Source organism: Elgaria multicarinata, chromosome 3 (genome assembly GCF_023053635.1).
Source record: "Elgaria multicarinata webbii isolate HBS135686 ecotype San Diego chromosome 3, rElgMul1.1.pri, whole genome shotgun sequence".
In the NCBI taxonomy this organism is placed as follows: Eukaryota; Metazoa; Chordata; class Lepidosauria; order Squamata; family Anguidae; genus Elgaria; species Elgaria multicarinata.
Genome location: NC_086173.1, coordinates 131,039,435 through 131,057,911, shown reverse-complemented (window position 1 = coordinate 131,057,911; position 18,477 = coordinate 131,039,435). Strand labels below are relative to the sequence as shown.

Genomic DNA, 18,477 nt, shown 5'->3' with positions numbered 1-18,477 from the left:
CTGCAATCCTGGAACTCTTTGCTGCAACCTGGTGTGCATTAGGAATAGGCAAGAAGGGCAAGCCGTTCACACTGGGTGGTATAAATCCCCATGGAAGAAGGAGACCACCAATATATGTTGTTGGTGTGGATTGAAAGGCTTTTCGTTTCTCCTGCTGGCAACTTCCAAAAGGCAAGTCCTGATTCACTTTCACTCGAAATCAGTCAAGGGACAGTGTGGGAGTGAAAGAAAAAGTCCAGGAGAGTGTACTAAGCTGTTACTGCACTGCTGGGCACATGATCAAAGGCGAATAGTTTTAAATTGTATTATCACAGCTGCTTTGTTTTGGCTCTCTACCACAGAAAAAGAACATGATACAGGAAGTAAAAGTGGCTACATCCACTAATAAATAACAGAGAAAAGTCTTCGACTTCCTCTACAGTCTTGGAAGTGCATTTTCTGACTGCTTAATAGTTTCTTTATAAACAACCTGAAAAGTTATTTCCATAAGGTTAGATCCAGATTTAGATACATGCAACTGGACTTGTGGAAGCGGACTTCCTTGCCTTCACCCCCTCCCCCATGGCAGCCCTGTAGCCCCCCCCCACCCAAAATCTTACAGAGAGGGTCAAGCTGTGATGCAAGGAGAACTGTTGATGTCCAAAAATTGGGTGAGAGGAATGCCACTCACTGAAGATGATGCCGCTCAATTTTTGAAGATCCCTCTTCCTCCTGCACCACAGCCTATCCCATTTAGAAGATTATTTCAACATTCTGTGGTGAATTGAGGGGGGATTCTTCATCTGCCAGACCCTTAAGGATCAGTTGTATGTGCTCAATCTGGATCCAATCCATTATTCATCATTTAACCTGTAATATTAATCAATCACAAAATGGTTTTAATGTAGCAGAGAATGGTCTGAACATACACAATAAAGTCCTATCACTGAAGGTCAGCTGGTGTAGCACTGTAAGCTGCTCGGATGGGAGAATCACCCCCTCCAAAAATTAAGAGTTCTCTCATGCATGCCTATTGTACGCCTTTTTTTTTTTGGTGCCAAAGTTTCCTAAGGTACAGAAATCACGTAGAAAGTTCCTTCATTTTAAATATCCCCTTAGCCCATTCTTAGTTTATTATTCTCTAAAATGTTGTGCCTTTTTCTTTCTGCCTGTCATGCCATGCCTCTCTAAAATCCATTTTAGATGAGGAGACAGTTTCTTTTGCCAATATTGCAACCCTCTAAGCAACCTCAGGCCTGGCTAAAAGTGGGCTAGATGGAACAACTATTAGGTGGATTCACAGGTGGCTACAGAATCGGACTCAAAGAGTACTTATCGGTTGACTCGGGCGGTTGACACGATCGCGCCCAAGCATCCTCTCCCTCTGAGCAGAGCCCGGTCAGCTCCTTGGTATACACCTGAGCTGAGGGCAATGAAGCAAGAGGGGAGACGGCTAGAACGCAGGTGGAGGAAGACTCGTGCTGGGTCTGATCGAGCCTACTCTGTGGCGGTGAGGGTGGCAAAGAGACAATTCTTTTCCACCAGCATTGCATCTTCTCAGTGTCGTCCGGTGGAGCTTTTCCAGGTGGTTCGTGGCCTGTTACACTCTGGGCCAGGGTGAGAGATGGTGGAACCCTCAGTAGCACGCTGTGACGAGTTTGCACGGCACTTTGAAGATAAAGTCGCTCAGATTCGTCATGAATTGGACACCACACTTAATGCAGCTCCACTAGTAGAGGCGTTCAGAGCGCTGTCCGGTTCAGTTTTATTGGATGAGTTTCAGTTAGTGAGGCCCGAGGATGTGGACAAGGTGCTTGGCCAAGTCCAGTCGACCACCTGTGTGCTTGCCCCTTGCCCCTTGTGGCTCATTACATCAAATAAGGAGGGGATTGCCGGCTGGGTCCAGGAGGTTGTAAATGCCTCCTTGACAGAGGGAGTGGTGCCGGCCTCTTTAAAAGAGGCGGTAATTAGACCACTCCTGAAGAAGTCTAATCTGGACCCGGAAGATGTTAACAACTCCAGGCCGGTGGCTAATATTCCTTTCCTGGGCAAGGTGCTTGAGCGGGTAGTTGCAGGACAACTCCAGGCACTCTTGAATGAAACGGATTATCTAGATCCATTTCAATCGGGTTTCAGGCCTGGTTTTGGAACGGAAACTGCCTTGGTCGCCCTGTGGGATGACCTCTGTCGGGAGAGAGACAGGGGGAGTGCGACCCTGTTGGTTCTCCTGGACCTCTCAGCGGCCTTCGATACCATCGACCATGGTATCCTTCTGGATAGGTTATCTGAGCTGGGAGTTGGAGGTACTGCGTTGCAGTGGTTCCGCTCCTACTTGGATGGCCGATTCCAGAAGGTGGTGCTGGGGGATTATTGCTCTGTGCCGTGGCTCCTAAGCCATGGGGTTCCACAGGGCTCTATCTTATCCCCTATGCTGTTTAACATATACATGAAGCCGCTGGGGGAGGTTATCCGGAGATGTGGACTGAGGTGTCATCAATATGTGGATGATACCCAGCTCTACCTTTCCTTTTCATCAAACCCAGGTGAGGCAGTAACTGTTCTGAACCAGTGCCTGGGCACGGTAATGGACTGGATGAGGGCTAACAAACAGACTCAATCCAGACAAGACGGAGGTACTATTAGCGGGTGGTTCATCTGTCTGGCGAGGTGATGTTTGCCCTGTCCTGGATGGGGTTGCACTCTCCCTAAAGGATCGGGTCCGTAGTTTGGGGGTGCTCTTGGATCCAGAACTGTCACTTGAGGCACAGGTGAACTCAGTGGCAAAGAGCACCTTTTATCAGCTTAGGTTGATATACCAACTACGCCCTTATCTGGACAGAGATAGCCTAGCTACAGTTATCCATGCTCTGATAACCTCTCGCTTGGATTACTGCAATGCGTTATACATGGGGCTGCCTTTGAAAACGGTCCGGAAGCTTCAGCTGGTACAAAATAGGGTAGCAAGGTTACTAACAGGGACTGGCCGGCGAGATCACATTACGCCAGTCCTTTTCCAGCTTCATTGGCTGCCAGTCCAGGTCCGGGCCCAATTCAAAGTGCTGGTATTGACATTTAAAGCCTAAACGGTTTGGGGCCAGGTTATCTGAAGGAACGCCTCCTCCCATATGTACCTACCCGGACCTTAAGATCATCTACAGGGGCCCTTGTCCGTGAGCCCCTGCCAAAGGAAATGAGGCAGGTGGCTACTAGGAGGAGGGCTTTCTCCGCTGTGGCACCCCGGTTGTGGAACGAGCTCCCCAGAGAGGTCCGCCTGGCGCCTACACTGTACTGCTTTCGTCGCCAGCTGAAGACCTTTTTATTCACTCAGTATTTTAACACTTAATTTTAACTTAAATTTAAATTTTACTGTTTTAACTCTGTATTTTAATCTTATATCAACTTTGCTGTGTGGTTTTATCCTGGTTGCGCTTTTTATACTGTATTTCGTAATTGTGTTTTAACCTGTTGGGTGTTTTACTGTGGTTTTAATTTTTGTGAACCGCCCAGAGAGCTTCGGCTATTGGGCGGTATAAAAACGTAATAAATAAATAAATAAATTATCAATGGAACCTTTTCAAACTGGGGAGAGGCAACGAGTGGGGTACCGCAGGGATCAGTCCTGGGCCCAGTGCTCTTCAATATTTTTATTAATGATTTGGATGAGGAGGTGCAGGGAACGCTTATCAAATTTGCAGATGACACAAAATTGGGTGGGATAGCTAATACCCTGGAAGACAGAAACAAACTTCAAAGTGATCTTGATAGGCTGGAGTGCTGGGCTGAAAACAACAGAATGAAATTTAATAGGGATAAATGCCAAGTTCTACATCTAGGAAATAGAAACCAAATGCACAGTTACAAGATGGGGGATACTTGGCTCAGCAATACTACAAATGACAAGGATCTTGGAATTATTGTAGATCACAAGCTGAATATGAGCCAACAGTGTGATATGGCTGCAAGAAAGGCAAATGCTATTTTGGGCTGCATTAATAGAAGTATAGCTTCCAAATCAAGTGAGGTACTGGTTCCTCTCTATTCGGCCCTGGTTAGGCCTCATCTAGAGTATTGTGTCCAGTTCTGGGCTCCACAATTCAAGAAGGACGCAGACAAGCTGGAGCGTGTTCAGAGGAGGGCAACCAGGATGATCAGGGGTCTGGAAACAAAGCCCTATGAAGAGAGACTGAAAGAACTGGGCATGTTTAGCCTGGAGAAGAGAAGATTGAGGGGAGACATGATTATTTTATTTATTATTATTTATTTAAGGATTTTTATGCCGCCATTCAGCCAAAAAAGGCTCTCACAGAGGCTTACAAAAGTATTTCTTGACAGTCCCTGCCCACAGGCTTACAATCTAAAAGACATGACACAAAAGGAAAGGGGATTGGGAGGGAGGAGGAGGAGGGGGAAAAAGAAAGCAAATTCAGGCACTACAATCTTAGTTGCAAAATATAGCACTCTTCAAATACTTAAAAGGTTGTCACACAGAGGAGGGCCAGGATCTCTTCTCAATCCTCCCAGAGTGCAGGACACGGAATAACGGGCTCAAGTTAAAGGAAGCCAGATTTCAGCTGGACATCAGGAAAAACTTCCTGACAGAGTAGTACGACAATGGAATTAGTTACCTAGGGATGTTGTGGGCTCTCCCACACTAGAGGCATTCAAGAGGCAGCTGGACAACCATCTGTCAGGGATGCTTTAGGGTGGATTCCTGCATTGAGCAGTGGATTAGACTCGATGGCCTTGTAGGCCCCTTCCAACTCTGCTATTCTATGATTCTATGATCTGGATGAAGTGATGCCAATAAAGTACACTCGGCTCTTTAGGCTTTCTAAAGTGATTTCAAAAGGAGATCCACGGCTGTTTCCCTCAAATTCCTTCTTTATGCTTTTCTCAAGCTGCATTACTGTTTTTTACTGTCGGGGATGAATTGAAATCCACTGTGTCATCTCCACTGCAACCTGTGGCTAGCCTCAGACAATCTGTCACACTTGATACAAATTAAACAAAACCTCCCATACCACGACTAGCTGTTTTGGAGCAACAAGTCCATTCTATAGTTGAAGCCAAAATACTGTCTAAAGAGCTCTCCTAGGGACCTTTTTTAAAGGGCCATTTCTATATGCTCCAGGTTTTGTCTGAGACAACGTTTGATTACTGCTGATCTGAATGTTGTTATTTATAAACCACTTAATATAATAACATTTCTAAGAAGTTTACATATCACAATATTAAAATCACAGCTTAAATGCACTATTAAAACTAATTTCAACTACAATAACAATAAAAAGCATTACAACCCCACCCCACCCGGTAAAATGGAGTAGCAGCATGATTAGTTAAAATTAATTACAAGCCAGAGAAAGCCTACTTAAATAAGTGCATTTTCAGGAAGCATTTAAGAGCTTCTCTACATGAGTGATTTATTGCACACTCGTGATTGGCCACTCACGGAAGTTTGCGAGTTCTTTACAGGATATCTCCTGTCCTTTCCCCCAGAAATTTCGCTTTTTAAAAAACTGGAGATAATGCAGTATTTAAATAATCACGGGGCGTAAAACTAACATAGCGCTGTAACTCTGCCACTGGTGCTGTTTCATTGAACTTAATGCAATGCCAAGAGGGGGAGTTTTTAATTCAAAATCACGTGGTCACCGTCTAAAGGAGCCATCAACATGGAAAGACTCGAGAAGAAGAAAGTACCGTATTTCTTTGATTCTAAGACACCATCGATTCTAAGGCGCACCCCATTTTTAGAGATGTTTATTTGGGAAAAAAGGGCATCTTAGAATCGAAGAAATACGAACAAAGACACACACTTTACCAACATAACTGGCTTCCTCCTTAAGCATTCCTCACAGTCACTTCCCTACTCTAGCCTTACAGAAAAAGGACGGTAACATACAGCCCAATTTCCCTGCGCTAGTCTCTCCCAAAAGCGCCGAGCCCGCCCCTGCACGATTGCACGCGGGGTGGGGAGAGCGGCTGGAGCGCAGAGCAATAGGCGCCGTCCGAGGACCGTCACGTGCTCAAGACCCTCTCCTGCCCCCTCTCTTGGAAAGAGGCGAGAGCGGCTCCTCATCTCATGGCCTCCTCCGCTATTTCTACCTAGACAGGATTTGTGTGTGTGTGTGTGTGTGTGTGTGCGTTTTGTTTTGTGATCCCGTCCAATCTCTCTCTCTCTCTCTCCAATTCTGGGTTGCCGGAGGGTTCGCGCCCCGCCCATTTGGCTGGGGCGTCGCACCAGGCTTTTGCTCTCTTGCCTCCCGTCTCGCGCCAGCTCCGGCAAGCCGGGAAGGTCAGTGCAACACCAATTTGCAGGCGAGACAGAGCAGGCAGGGCACAAAGGGCGGTAGATGGTTGCTGCTGCTGTCTCCCCCCCCTTTTTCTCCACAGGACGCGGGAAGTGGTGTGTGCTTAACCCCACACCAACAAACCGTTGCTTGCTTGCTGTGATTGCCCTGAGGCGGGGGCTAAGGATTAAGCCGCTCCCCTTTTTTCTTCCTTTTATCTCTCTTGCGAATGTATGTTGCTGTGCGGGGAAGGGTTAGAGGCGATTATTACTGTATTTCTTCGATTCTAAGACGCCATCGATTCTAAGGCGCACCCCATTTTTAGAGCTGTTTATTTACGGAAAAAAGTGCGTCTTAGAATCGAAGAAATACGGTATGTGCAAGAGAAGTATCCAACTAAAGTTACATTTGCATTATGTTGCGCAACACATTGTGCCACATGTTGTGCAATATTATACATTTCTCTTGTGCAACCAATTTCACAACTGCTTGTATCCATTGCGCAATGCATTGTGGAATCTGTTGCGCAACTGCTCACCCAACCCATTGCACAAGCATAATGGGAAACGGTGCAATGGAAAGATTCAGTGGTGCTCTGCCAGCACTATTTAAGTTTGAGGAATGTCAACATTGGATACTGCCCCATATCCTAAAAGATCCTGGCTTGATAGAACAATGACAATGGGGAAGAAAACTATACTGTCATGAGTGAGGTACAAATACATTATGCATGTGTTCAGGTGCAAGCCTCAAAAACCTTAGATTGGTGTGTTATTATCTAATTTTTAACACCTCTTAAGCGTATATGACACTTAATGAAGTTAGCATGAACAGATAAACCAGGTCCATGCCCCCCAAATCTCTCCATTGTAATAGCACAAGTGACATCAGAGGCAAATCAGGGGAAAGGAAAAAATGTACCCAGCTACATATATTTTAGGGTGCTTTTTCTTTTTCTTCGACCAGCGGATGAGCACCTCATGGCCCACACTGCCTGAGCTACTTTTACAAAAATCATGTTAAAAAAGCAGGTTATTTCTGAACCAATCTGAATTTGGCTGTCTGACTATCCGCCCACACAGGCCAAAATCTGTCATTTGGAAGCAGGGACTGTGGATGTTTGCAAGGCTCCATGATTCTCACCCGCAAACGGGAACTCCGTCGCTGAGAGGTCCTGGTGGTGGGTCTTCTCCTTGGCTGCAGGAGTGTCATTTGCAGCCCAAGATAAGGGACTCACACAAAGGATCAAGGTCTTGAGCTGCAATGCGCACCGTGCAGCCTTGATGCTGCAGGGAGGGATGCTCTTACCCCAAGGGTTGTGTGCAGGCGTTTTCAGTGGTGCAACCTCTTTACATCCTGGGGCTACACGAGGAGGGGAAGTCTTTGCAGCCCAAGGACATGACTGCTTACCTGCACCTAGGTTCTTAGATTTCAAAGCAGTTCCCACAATGAAGGGGTTTCCAGACCGCCATTGTGGGTGTCCTTGCCAATGCCCATGATTTTGAACAAAGCTCCCTGGCACCCAGGAGAAGAGCCGGGAGCCGGCTGTCTTTCACAGCCAAAGGTCACAGCACTTGCGCTCCCCTTCAAATGCTTCATGGGGGCATACAACCCTCCCAACCTGGGCTTATCGTCAAAGGTTTTGCACAGTAAAGAGAAGCCTCAGCAGGATCTGTGGTAGCTCACTTTAATGCTCATCCCTCCTGTCTAATTGAGGTGAAGCCCTCTAACCAGGCATCTGGGCTCAAGCCCAGGAAAGCTTTGCTGGCCTCTGATCCTCCCCCCTTTCTCTCCGCTCTAGTGTGGAGTAAAGGATTCAGGGGTTTAAACAAAGGCTTAATGGAAGATGATCAGGAGGACACCAGGTTGGGGAGGGCTGGTCTCTAGACCCAGATGAAATCAAAGAGACGGCTCTGTCAGGCGGGTTTTGTAAACCAGACCCTTAAGGATCACTTTTGTTATTTTTAAAAGGGGGGGGGAATAGTTGAACTCTTTCCAAGTCAATAGGTACTACAACATCAAATAATGTCTTGGTATGCAGAAACACCTGCTTCCTTCAGTTTTATGACAAACCCAGATTGATCACAAAGCTTCCACATATGGACTGGATGCCCACAGAGAAGTGGATTTGCATTAGACTGAAACAGGCAATGTATTTGAAGCTGCGTGCAGTGCAGGAGTGTGCACATCAAAAGCCTTGCTCTGTTAGTTACTCAAAGCAAAGGTGGTGCGCTTGAAGAGGAAATGCATTCCCCATTCCCCCCCTCCTCTGTTTAGAGTTTATTTGTAGGAAATATGTACCACAATAGATCTAAAAGAGACTGAGTGGAAGTCAGCTAGAGAGGGCGTTAGAAGAGAAGATTTATGCAGAAAAAAATAACTTGAAAGCAAGCCTCAAAAATTTTGATTGTGATTTTGTTTTAAGACCACAATGCTCACACCTCTGATTATTATTATTTTTTTAAAAAAAGATGCACACAGTTGCATGTGGGACGTTGCCTGTTTTGGAATCACGACTAGTCATAGTATTGAGAATTCTCCTGAAAAATTGTCTTCACTATGAAATAGACAAAGACTTCAGTGTGTGTATCTGTATCTCGACAAAGCAACAGAAGGAGTGTTCGAGCTAATTTTGGTGAAACCTTCCATAGTTCAATGATGTCATGTAAACTAAGGTGCCTGAGATTCATCTGTTATTCAGAGTATAGACGTTTTACTGTCCAAATACCTTATTTACAATGGGAAAGTCTGAAGGAATATGATGATATATGGCATCTTTGTAACTGCTTTGGCATTATTGCAGTGCCAACATCAATTAAGGGAGGGGGGCACATGACTTGTAATATTCCTGTCTAATGTAGAGTGCATGCCAGATTTCACTCCAATAAATGTTACAGGCATTATTAATCAGAGATTGATTAATCATCCTTATTGCCACACACCATTGGCCATATCCCAAACGACTATCAGTTATCTCAGTGGAGATGAATTCATTTATCCTAACTAGCTTTTTAATCGTTTTGACTATAGCAATTTAGATTCAGAAGAACTGCTAAAAAATCACACTGCAAAGTGGAAGGATTACTGAAAGGGAATATTTGAAGTATAAGAGTGCTTCTGAGAATGTACAGAGTGCCTTTGGATCACTGAGAAATGCACCTCTGTACAACCAAGACGGGTTTGAGTCCCAGCCCTTCTCTGTTTAGAAATTAACTGGCATTTTGGATCAGTTCCAGAATTTATGTTCATGTATATAACATGCCTTTCCATCAAATTTTGACTGATCATTTGTCTGCTGCTCACCCATTCGCAACTGCCTGCTTTCAATTGCTTTTTTTAAAACACAAAACCTTAAGCAATGTCTCCTCCCCACCTCCATCTTGGGCTTTTTTCTCTGGAGCTTATTGGCGAAAGTGAAGACTTTTTCCCTGCCATTATTTTTAGCTTTTTTAAAAAAAGAATAATAAAAAAGAATGATGCCTTAAATCAGCCTTTCTCAACCTGGGGCGCTCCAGATGTGTTGGACTGCATCTCCCAGAATGCCCCAGCCAGCTGGCTGGGGCATTCTGGGAGTTGTAGTCCAACACATCTGGAGCGCCTCAGGTTGAGAAAGGCTGCCTTAAATGGTCATATTGTTACTTTGAGGGACACCACAGATCTGTTACTGAATTTGTGACATACACACATAAGGCTGGGTGGGAAGGAGAAATAACACAAGATGAAAATTGCACGTGGACTCAAGAATCCTGAGATGGTGAAAATACATAGTAAATGGAAGTCACTACCAGGTTGTGGGAGACTTGAAAGTAGGAGGATTAGGGTAGTTGAACATCCTTTAATGTGAGTCCAGCTTCTCCCTCTAAAAGGTTATCCCTTGTTCTACAACCCTGGAGCCCAGGAAAGGGTGGTGAATGTGCCTTGCTTGTCATGCTGGACACATCCATTCAAATTCATGAAACATAAACCAGATTCTTGTAGCTGTCAGTGCTGAAGAAAAGGGCAGTAGAAGTGGGGAGGGAATGAAAAGAGTGAAAATTAAGAATGGGGATTGCAAGTGGTTCTTGAACAACAATAACAGAATTCTCATGATAGACATAAGAAGATCAGATCAAAGGCCTATCTAGCCCAATATCCTGTTTCTTGCGGTTTCAAACCAGATGCCTTAGGAAATCCAAAAGCAGGACAGGAGGGAAACACCACCCACCTGCTTGTGTTCTCCAACAACCTGCCTCTGATTCTGGAGGTAACATATAGGTATTATAAATAAATATCTCTGTAATACTAATTAAAATAGACCAGATCAATCTAAGCACATTCAGTCAGAAACACGTTCCACTGTTATCAAGGGAAATGCCTTACCTCCACGCCCGGTGCAGTCTGGGCGTGGGGAGGCTATTGCGGTTGGGGGTGGGAGACGAGGCGAGGACGCATGCCACTGGTGGCCTCCCTGTGGCGCCACTGGAGAGGAGAGAGGGAATCAGAGCCCATTTGTGGGCTCTTGCCCCTCCCCTACTCCTCTTTGAAGTGTGGCTGTGTGGGCTCACTGGTCGTCCTTTGGGGGGTGGCCAGGTAGGTTTTTTTTGCTCATAATCTTTCATTGGTTATGAGCTTTTTGCCTACTTCACTCTGTTAGACAGGCAGGGAGAAATAATTAGGTTGATTGATGTTGTTAACTCTTAGGCAGGTATGTGTTTGCTGTAAGGCAGGTATGTGTGAGCATCTTGAGCGAGTTAGGGTCAGTGAGCTTTCAGAGGCATCATTGTGGTGATGGGTAATGCCTGAGGCTCCCCAGCCTTTGAGGCCAACCTTCCTCACCCACTCAGAGCTTTGCGGCATGAGGGGGGGCGGGTGACACGGAAGGCCTCCCTACCCCAAAAGGGGAAGCCTGGGAGATGGTGAATGTTGAGGCGCCACTCTTAGGCCATGAATGTCTCGCCCAATAAAACAATGGCATGAAGATTAGAGAAGATGCCCGCTTAGGTTTACCCTTTCTGCAAATCTATTAAAAAATGTGGCCCTGTTTAAGTCCCAATTTCGTGTCCACCTCATTATTTCCCACACTTCACATTCCTGCAATATATTTCCATGTAAACATGAAGATTACCTGTGTAAGAGTCAATGTAGCATAGTAGCAAAAGTATTTGGTTTGGACCTGGAAAACTAGTTTCAATCTACCGCTCAGCTATGATATTCGATGTGCGGCCCTTGTCATGATCTCAATGTCCAGCTGCAATCAAGGAATGGACGCAGAGGCTGAGGGGCCGATGCTGCTGCTGACTGAGGTGTCACTGGATCCAGGTCCCATTGCTGAACCAGAGACCCCTGCATCTGGAGCCCTTGAGCACAATTCCATACTTGCTCCCATGGTCTTTGCTTCTCACCAAGCCAGTGTGTCAGTGCTCAGTATGAGATCATGTAGAGATGACAGAGGGCTGGACTCCAGGCCAAAAGACTGGACTCCAGGCCAAAGGACTGGCCTCAGCAATGGAATACATCTTGAGATGTTCTTGTTCAGTCTGCCCCCTTAGGTCTGGTCCAGAGTCCTGAAAGACCTCCCTTATTTTCAAGAACCCTAGCCTTGACTGAACCCAGCCTGCTTATTTCTGCCTGTCACCTCCTTCGGCCCCAGAATACTCCCTCGACAGAATACTCCTCCTGCCCCAGAATACCCTCCAGCCCACCTATGGGCGTGGCTCAGCGAAGCCAGGGCATCCTTGGTCACAGTAACCACTTTGCAGCCTAAGCTAAAATGCTTCTCTGAGCTCCTTGGAAGCTGGGCAGGATACTAATGTAATTAAAAAGTAATTTCTGATTTGTGAGTTCTAAATTAAAGCAGAACAACAAAGAGTCCTACGGCACCATAAAGACTAACAGATTTATTGTGGCATATGTTTTGAAGGGTGTTGTGGCTTTCAAAAACTTCTGCTACAATAAATCTGTTAGTCTTTACAGTGACACGAGACTGTGCTGCTTAGGCTGCAACAGTCTCTCTGAACGTATATTGTTTTAAAGTGTTTTATCTTATGTGAACCGTCCAGAGAGCTTCGGCTATGGGGCGGCATACAAATGCAATAAATAAACTTGGTTGATTCCCCAATGGTGGATCCTAACCACACTGCCTCTCATGATCTCATACTGAATACTGTATATGCTGTTGCTAAGTAGAGTAAGGAGCTTAAGAGGTAGAGGCAGAAACAGAACAAGAGTAACAAGAGGAGGTTAACTAGTGATGAGATGTAAGGTGACTTGTTGGGTGGGGAAAGAAAAAAAAGGGAGGGTAAAAGACAAAGGGGTGCAGAAAGTGGGGTAGGGGGAGAGCACACTATGGAGTGGGTGCAGAGGGATTAAGGGATGGAGAAGAAGGTGAGTATATGTGAGAAGGTGGTATAGAGACATCTATGATTCTGCAAATACAGGATACTATGATGTGCAGTGGGGGAAAGGGAGCTTAGCTAGTAATAAAAAGAGAAAAAAGGAGGTTAGCAGAGCAAACTTAGAAGGAAATATTGGGCTAATAATGCTTTCCTGCAGCTGAGATAGCAATGTGGCCCTCTTAAATGAATACAAATGTAAACATGGACCTCTAAGTGATCTGAGTTGTGCACCCCCAATCTTTATTATTATTATTATTATTAACAAAATAGAACAGAAAATCTAGTGTGTGCACTCAACCTGGGAATGGAAGTATTTCTTCTTTACCATACACATTGCGTAAGCATTTGGAGTTGACTGAAGCTGCAAAAATTTAGGACAAGACATGCTAAATTTTGGCCTGGTCAAATTAAATATCATTAACTCGCCCACTTGAACACATTACAATTTGTACAGCTGTAAAATTAAGCCCAATTTAATGTTTTCTGTTAGCAGAAGAAATGCTGATTGTGTCCAAAGTTTTATTATTTACAATAAATGAAATGTGCAAATTCTAATGCCTGAGGTTTAGTACTGATCTTTTCTTTACAAGACTAAGCAATTAGGGTGACAAAGCAATCAGAATTAAAGCATACCAAAACAACCCATGTTATATCGAGTGTAACACTGCCAGAGATGCCCGTTTCACTGTCGTCAGAAAACGCTTAAATAAGGCATGCTCTAAAGTTTAATGTAAACTTTACAAAGCATTGTCTGGCAAAATTTAAAGATGAACGGTCTTCCCAAAGCCTAGCCAACTGGACAGCCACACTGTTCAATTCATTAGTGACCCCAGTGACAGGAGAGCAATTGCTCCCATTTCAATAGCCTTCCTGACTGAGGCTCCTTTGCTTTGACTCTTATCTGTCAGTGGGAGACGTTGACTTCTGTGGGATTATTTTTTTTAAATTTTAGTATGTTGTTTTTGTTTTAATTAACAACAACAACAACAGTTTATTGCGGTCAATAGACCATTCCAGCAAATAAAAATTTTACATACAAGCAAACTGAACATACCATTAACTATTAACTATTAAAAGTCAGGCGATCATAGAAGATCTGAAAGAAATGGCCAGGTTCAAAAACTTGGCCACTTGCTCAGTGATTGATTTGTCTATATTACAAAGTAAAAGAGACGTTAAGAATTCAGTTGGGTGACCAGGATAAAATTGTAAAATAGGGTTTAGAAGATCATTTCTAGCCCCTAGATAAAATCTACAAAACAGTAAAACATGAGATACAGTTTCCACTTCACTATTGTTGCAGGGGCAGCATCTGTTGAGCACTGGAATTTTATTAAATCTGCCCTCCAAAAGTTTGGAGGGAAGGACATTAAGTCTGGCTAATGAAAATGCTCTCCTGTATTTAGGAATAGTCAACCAGCGTAGATAAGGCATCCCATCTTTACAAAAGGAGGCAGGTAGTCCTAGGGACAGGGAGGAACATGGGCCCCATGCAGCACTCTGAAGGACTTGCATATCTATATCAAGCAGCCTCTGTTTCACTACTGATTTGGCACTAGCTAAATCTCTTGATAGTAGCATTTGGGGGGATAGGCCTACTGACTTGACTTCTGTGGGATAAAGTAAATCGTATTGCTTCAACTTCTCTTTGTCTTACTGCGGTTGTGATTGTGTGAGTGAGTGAGAGTGTGTGTGTGTGTGTGTGTTCCCTAGAGCTCAGGAGGGTGTACTGTAATGGAAAGGCAACATTGCCAGTAATACATGGAAGTCAGGGGACTTGGCTTTCATGTCTGAGTTGACAAGAGCTTTTGTCATTATTTTACCTTGGATTAGTAATGGGATGTGTTTCTTAGTATTATGGCTCATTAAAATAAGCCGTTACTCATTCTCAGAGTCATGCTGGGGAGAAAGGACTGATGACAGATGATTGTGGTTTCTCAAAATGGCTGTTCAAATATTCTGATCACCCAGATAATTCTAATGTGCCATGATTGAAGTTTCCTGAGCTTCGACTCCATTCCTGCTCTGGATTCATTCAGAATGAAGGCCACGTAAACTTCTGGGGTGGGGTAGGCACTTTTAGAAGCAGAATCATGTGTATGCCTGTGTACGTATAGGAACAGGACTCCTAGAACTTTGTGCACCTTGAATTTAAGCAGGCCCTTGGTAACACACAATTATAACAGTTTGCAGTGGACTGTTAAAACCCAAGTTATACACACACCATCACCACTCACACAGCCACTTTTGTTAATGGAAGTGATGACTTGCTTGAGGGTCAAAAGGTCTTAAGTGTAAATTCATGTACTTAGTTTCCTTCCAGTCACCCTGTGATGAGATTTAAATTGAACTTGGTATGATGAAAAATTCAAACATATTTTCCCTCTTTTGCCATGAGAAGAGCACATCTGACGTTTGGCATACTGAATGCATATTAGGTCTTTCACATGGGATATCTGGGGTGACTGAAAAAGTCACCAGGATATGGAAGAAGATCAGCCATGTGAATCCAGCATAACACTACTGCTTTCCTGGGAGTTGTTTAGATTTATATTAGTGTCAGAATGGTTGACATCTTGCCCCACATTCTACTAGTGAGACAACTTTGAACATTGCTAATGAAGAATGAGGTATTACAACGCGATGTCTATCTTGCCCCAGGAATCCAATTATAATGATCCCATGGTGTGTGAAGAAGATCAATGGGAAAGCACATCCAGCCCAATAATTCTTTGGAAGAGGAATATTTTAATAAGAAACCAGTCACGTCTATGATTTATAGAGTTGCTTCTATCAACTGGCATCCTATATATGGGGCGATCTTCTACATGATTTAAAGATGCTAATTTTGAAGTTCCTAGTCTCAAGTCATTATGGTGGGCAGGTGTGTAAGGAGGGCCTCTCTGCTGCAGGGACTACTGAGTGTGCATACATGTGCATATATGATAGTGGGGGCCAGAATCCATGCCACTAGAAGGAATCCCTAACTACAACTCTATCTTCAAGTTGTTGTTTTTACTATGTGGAGATATACACTTGGGGACACCATTGGGAAAGGGACAAAATGTGCTCCCTAGTATGAGTGACCACAGCTCCTGGGAATCAAATCTGTCCCAATCTGCACAGCTACCACCTCTACATCATCCTTGCTTTAGTGGAGGCTGGTGATTCTGATTTTGGTGGGGATATGAATACATTCTGGGTTTTAAACTAATTAAAGCAGAATAGGCAATTGCTTTTCTGATATGAAGGACCTCTAATAAAATTAAAAGGACTAGGATGGAGGTAAATTAGAAACATTTCATTTGTTTAAGTTCTTAACCTTCCCTTTGCTTGTTGAAGAAATATTAGAGCAGAAAGTCCCAGGTCCGTGGCATCTCCAGGTAAAAACATCAGGCAGCAAGTGATGCCTGAGGCCCTGGAGACCACTGCTACTCGGAGTAGACAATACCAGATGGACAACTAGTCTGATGGCAGCTTCCTAGAAGGCAGACACTAAGGAAGGCAACTCTGATGGCTTGTATCAGCATTCAGTTTGCTGGCATGCTCACTTATTAATTCCACTGCAAAACAGGCTCACAATGTAACTAAAGAACACTTGCTATGACTTCTTTTAAGTTGATGTCTGTCATCACCCTTACTTAGGTATGATCTATCTAATTTTGTAAGTGGGTTGATACTGATTTCAGAATAGGTTAGCAGGCTGATTTTTAAATAATTTCAAAAATAATACGTATACATTGCAAAGTGTTATTGATTGATTGATTGATTGATTGCATTTCTATATTACCCAATAGCCGAAGCTCTCTGGGCGGTTATGTTGTATTAATTCATACTAATAGAGTAAAATAACACAATAATAGAGTGAAATGAGCAGCAGTGTGTAAGGTTCTACAATTACTGGCTTTAGTAAATAAGGATTTTGACATACTATGGCAAAGAGCTAAAGCTATGAGCTTACTTGTAAAGAATACTGCAGAAATTGAAACATAGTAGATCTGGCACTGGGACAAAGAGGTCAACTTACTGTGCAAAGAAGGTAACATAAGGTGTAAAAGAAAAGAGAGAGAGAGAGAGAGCTATCTTTATGCAACAGACATGGATACTAGAAAGCCATGGGAAAGAAATAGAATGATATAACAGACCATTAAGGCAATACATGATGTATGTTCCTAATCAAGAAAAGATGACACCATAACATGAAAAATGGGAGGTTTAGGCACAGATCCAAATGGAAAGTCTTCCAAGCAAGAGAATCCAGAGGACATCTGAAACCGTCACATCAATCATGTGGATTTTTTAAATTATCCCTTTTGTTTCTGATAGACAAACAAGGACAAAAGGAAATAAAGGTTCACAAGAGAACTAAGGAAAAGTGGTTGGAAGTCATATCTATGGAACTCAATGAGAGGAGCTCTTCTTGCAATGCACAGATTATGTGCAGGGTTGGTCTACAAATTACCATTCTCCATGTGGAGGCTGTGTCTACCTCTACTCCTTGCTTTGCCTATTCTGTCCGGAGTGTTTTGCTATATGGGACTTCCTACTAACATGAGGAGTTTCTAGTCCAACACTTGAAGCTCAGAAGGACAGAAGGTGTTAGCATGGAAAACTCCATCCACAATACATAGTATCCACAAAATAAGAAGAACCATGTGTTATAGTTGGGATGCTGAAAAACCACAAGAGGCCAACTGCTATGGTCTCCATGTGGAAGCTAAAATGTGTATGTTGGTGCTTAAAGGCCCAATGCCTCTAAAGGATCTGCCCCCCAAAACAGCCTGGTAGCTCCCAACAAATCAAGTTATTTACTTTTGCCACATCTGAGGACATGGATATGGTCAAGATGAAGATCGCATTGTCAACATGGGAGAATGTGGGCCAAAGCATTGGCAGAATTAGTATCACAACATAAACAGAAAAATTACCAAACGAGAGAGTGAACTATTCGTAAAGTAGCTGAATCCTGTATTCATGATACATTTCCTACTCCAACAGCAACTGTACGTTTTCATTCCCTAAGTTATCAATAGTTTTCCACGTCTTAATTTGATTTGTCCTTAATTTGACTTGTCTCAACCTCTTGTTTGTGTATGCACCATATGCATCTTTATTTATTCATTTAAAACAAATAAAATCTTAGCTAGAAAAAATCGAAGTGGCTAACAGTAAAAATAACAATTAAAAACAATAAAAACGATCTTCCACCTTCTCAGTGCAAGCAGTCATGCATCTAATGAGATAACCTTGTTTCACAAAACAGATTACAATAATAAACCAGATACTCCTTAAGATGCTAGCGCACTTTTTTTGTTTCCATACATTGAAAGATTTCTTTGGATATTAGGTAAGGCAGTAGTTCCAAGTTTCTCTGACTGCACAGGCACACAGGTTCATTGCCATTGGCATCTTAAGCACCATTATTTTAAGCACCAGGTAAAACTGGTATTTCTCCAAACCCTTTCCCCAGGATACACTTTGGGAACAATGGAACAGAATGCATCTTCTGTGTCATGGAGGAGGAAAACTGAATGTTTGTTGGGCTTCAGCATAAATCTATGGAAACTAGATCTGTAATCCTATAAATATTTACCTGGGAGTAAACAGGGCTTTCTTTTGAATGGCCATATACAGGATTGTGTTGAAGCAGTGGAGGCTGGTGGCTCCAATACCAGTGGGGCTGTGCATCCGCTCTAGGTATCAGTCTGAACCAGCTAGAATTTTAAAGGAGCTACCCAAGCTGCTGAACCTATTTTGGGCTTTGGGTTCAACACCCTGGAACCTTCAGAGTTCTGACTTAAACAGACCATGGACATCAGAGCCACCAGCCT

The 18,477-nt window shown here is 43.6% G+C and overlaps 1 protein-coding gene across 2 annotated transcripts in view; it reads right to left on the bottom strand.

Moving 5' to 3' along the window:
• PDZRN3 (PDZ domain containing ring finger 3) overlaps positions 1-18,477 on the bottom strand; it is a 213,812-nt gene that overhangs the window by 31,243 nt on the left and 164,092 nt on the right. The gene's annotated exons all lie outside the window — the stretch shown is intronic.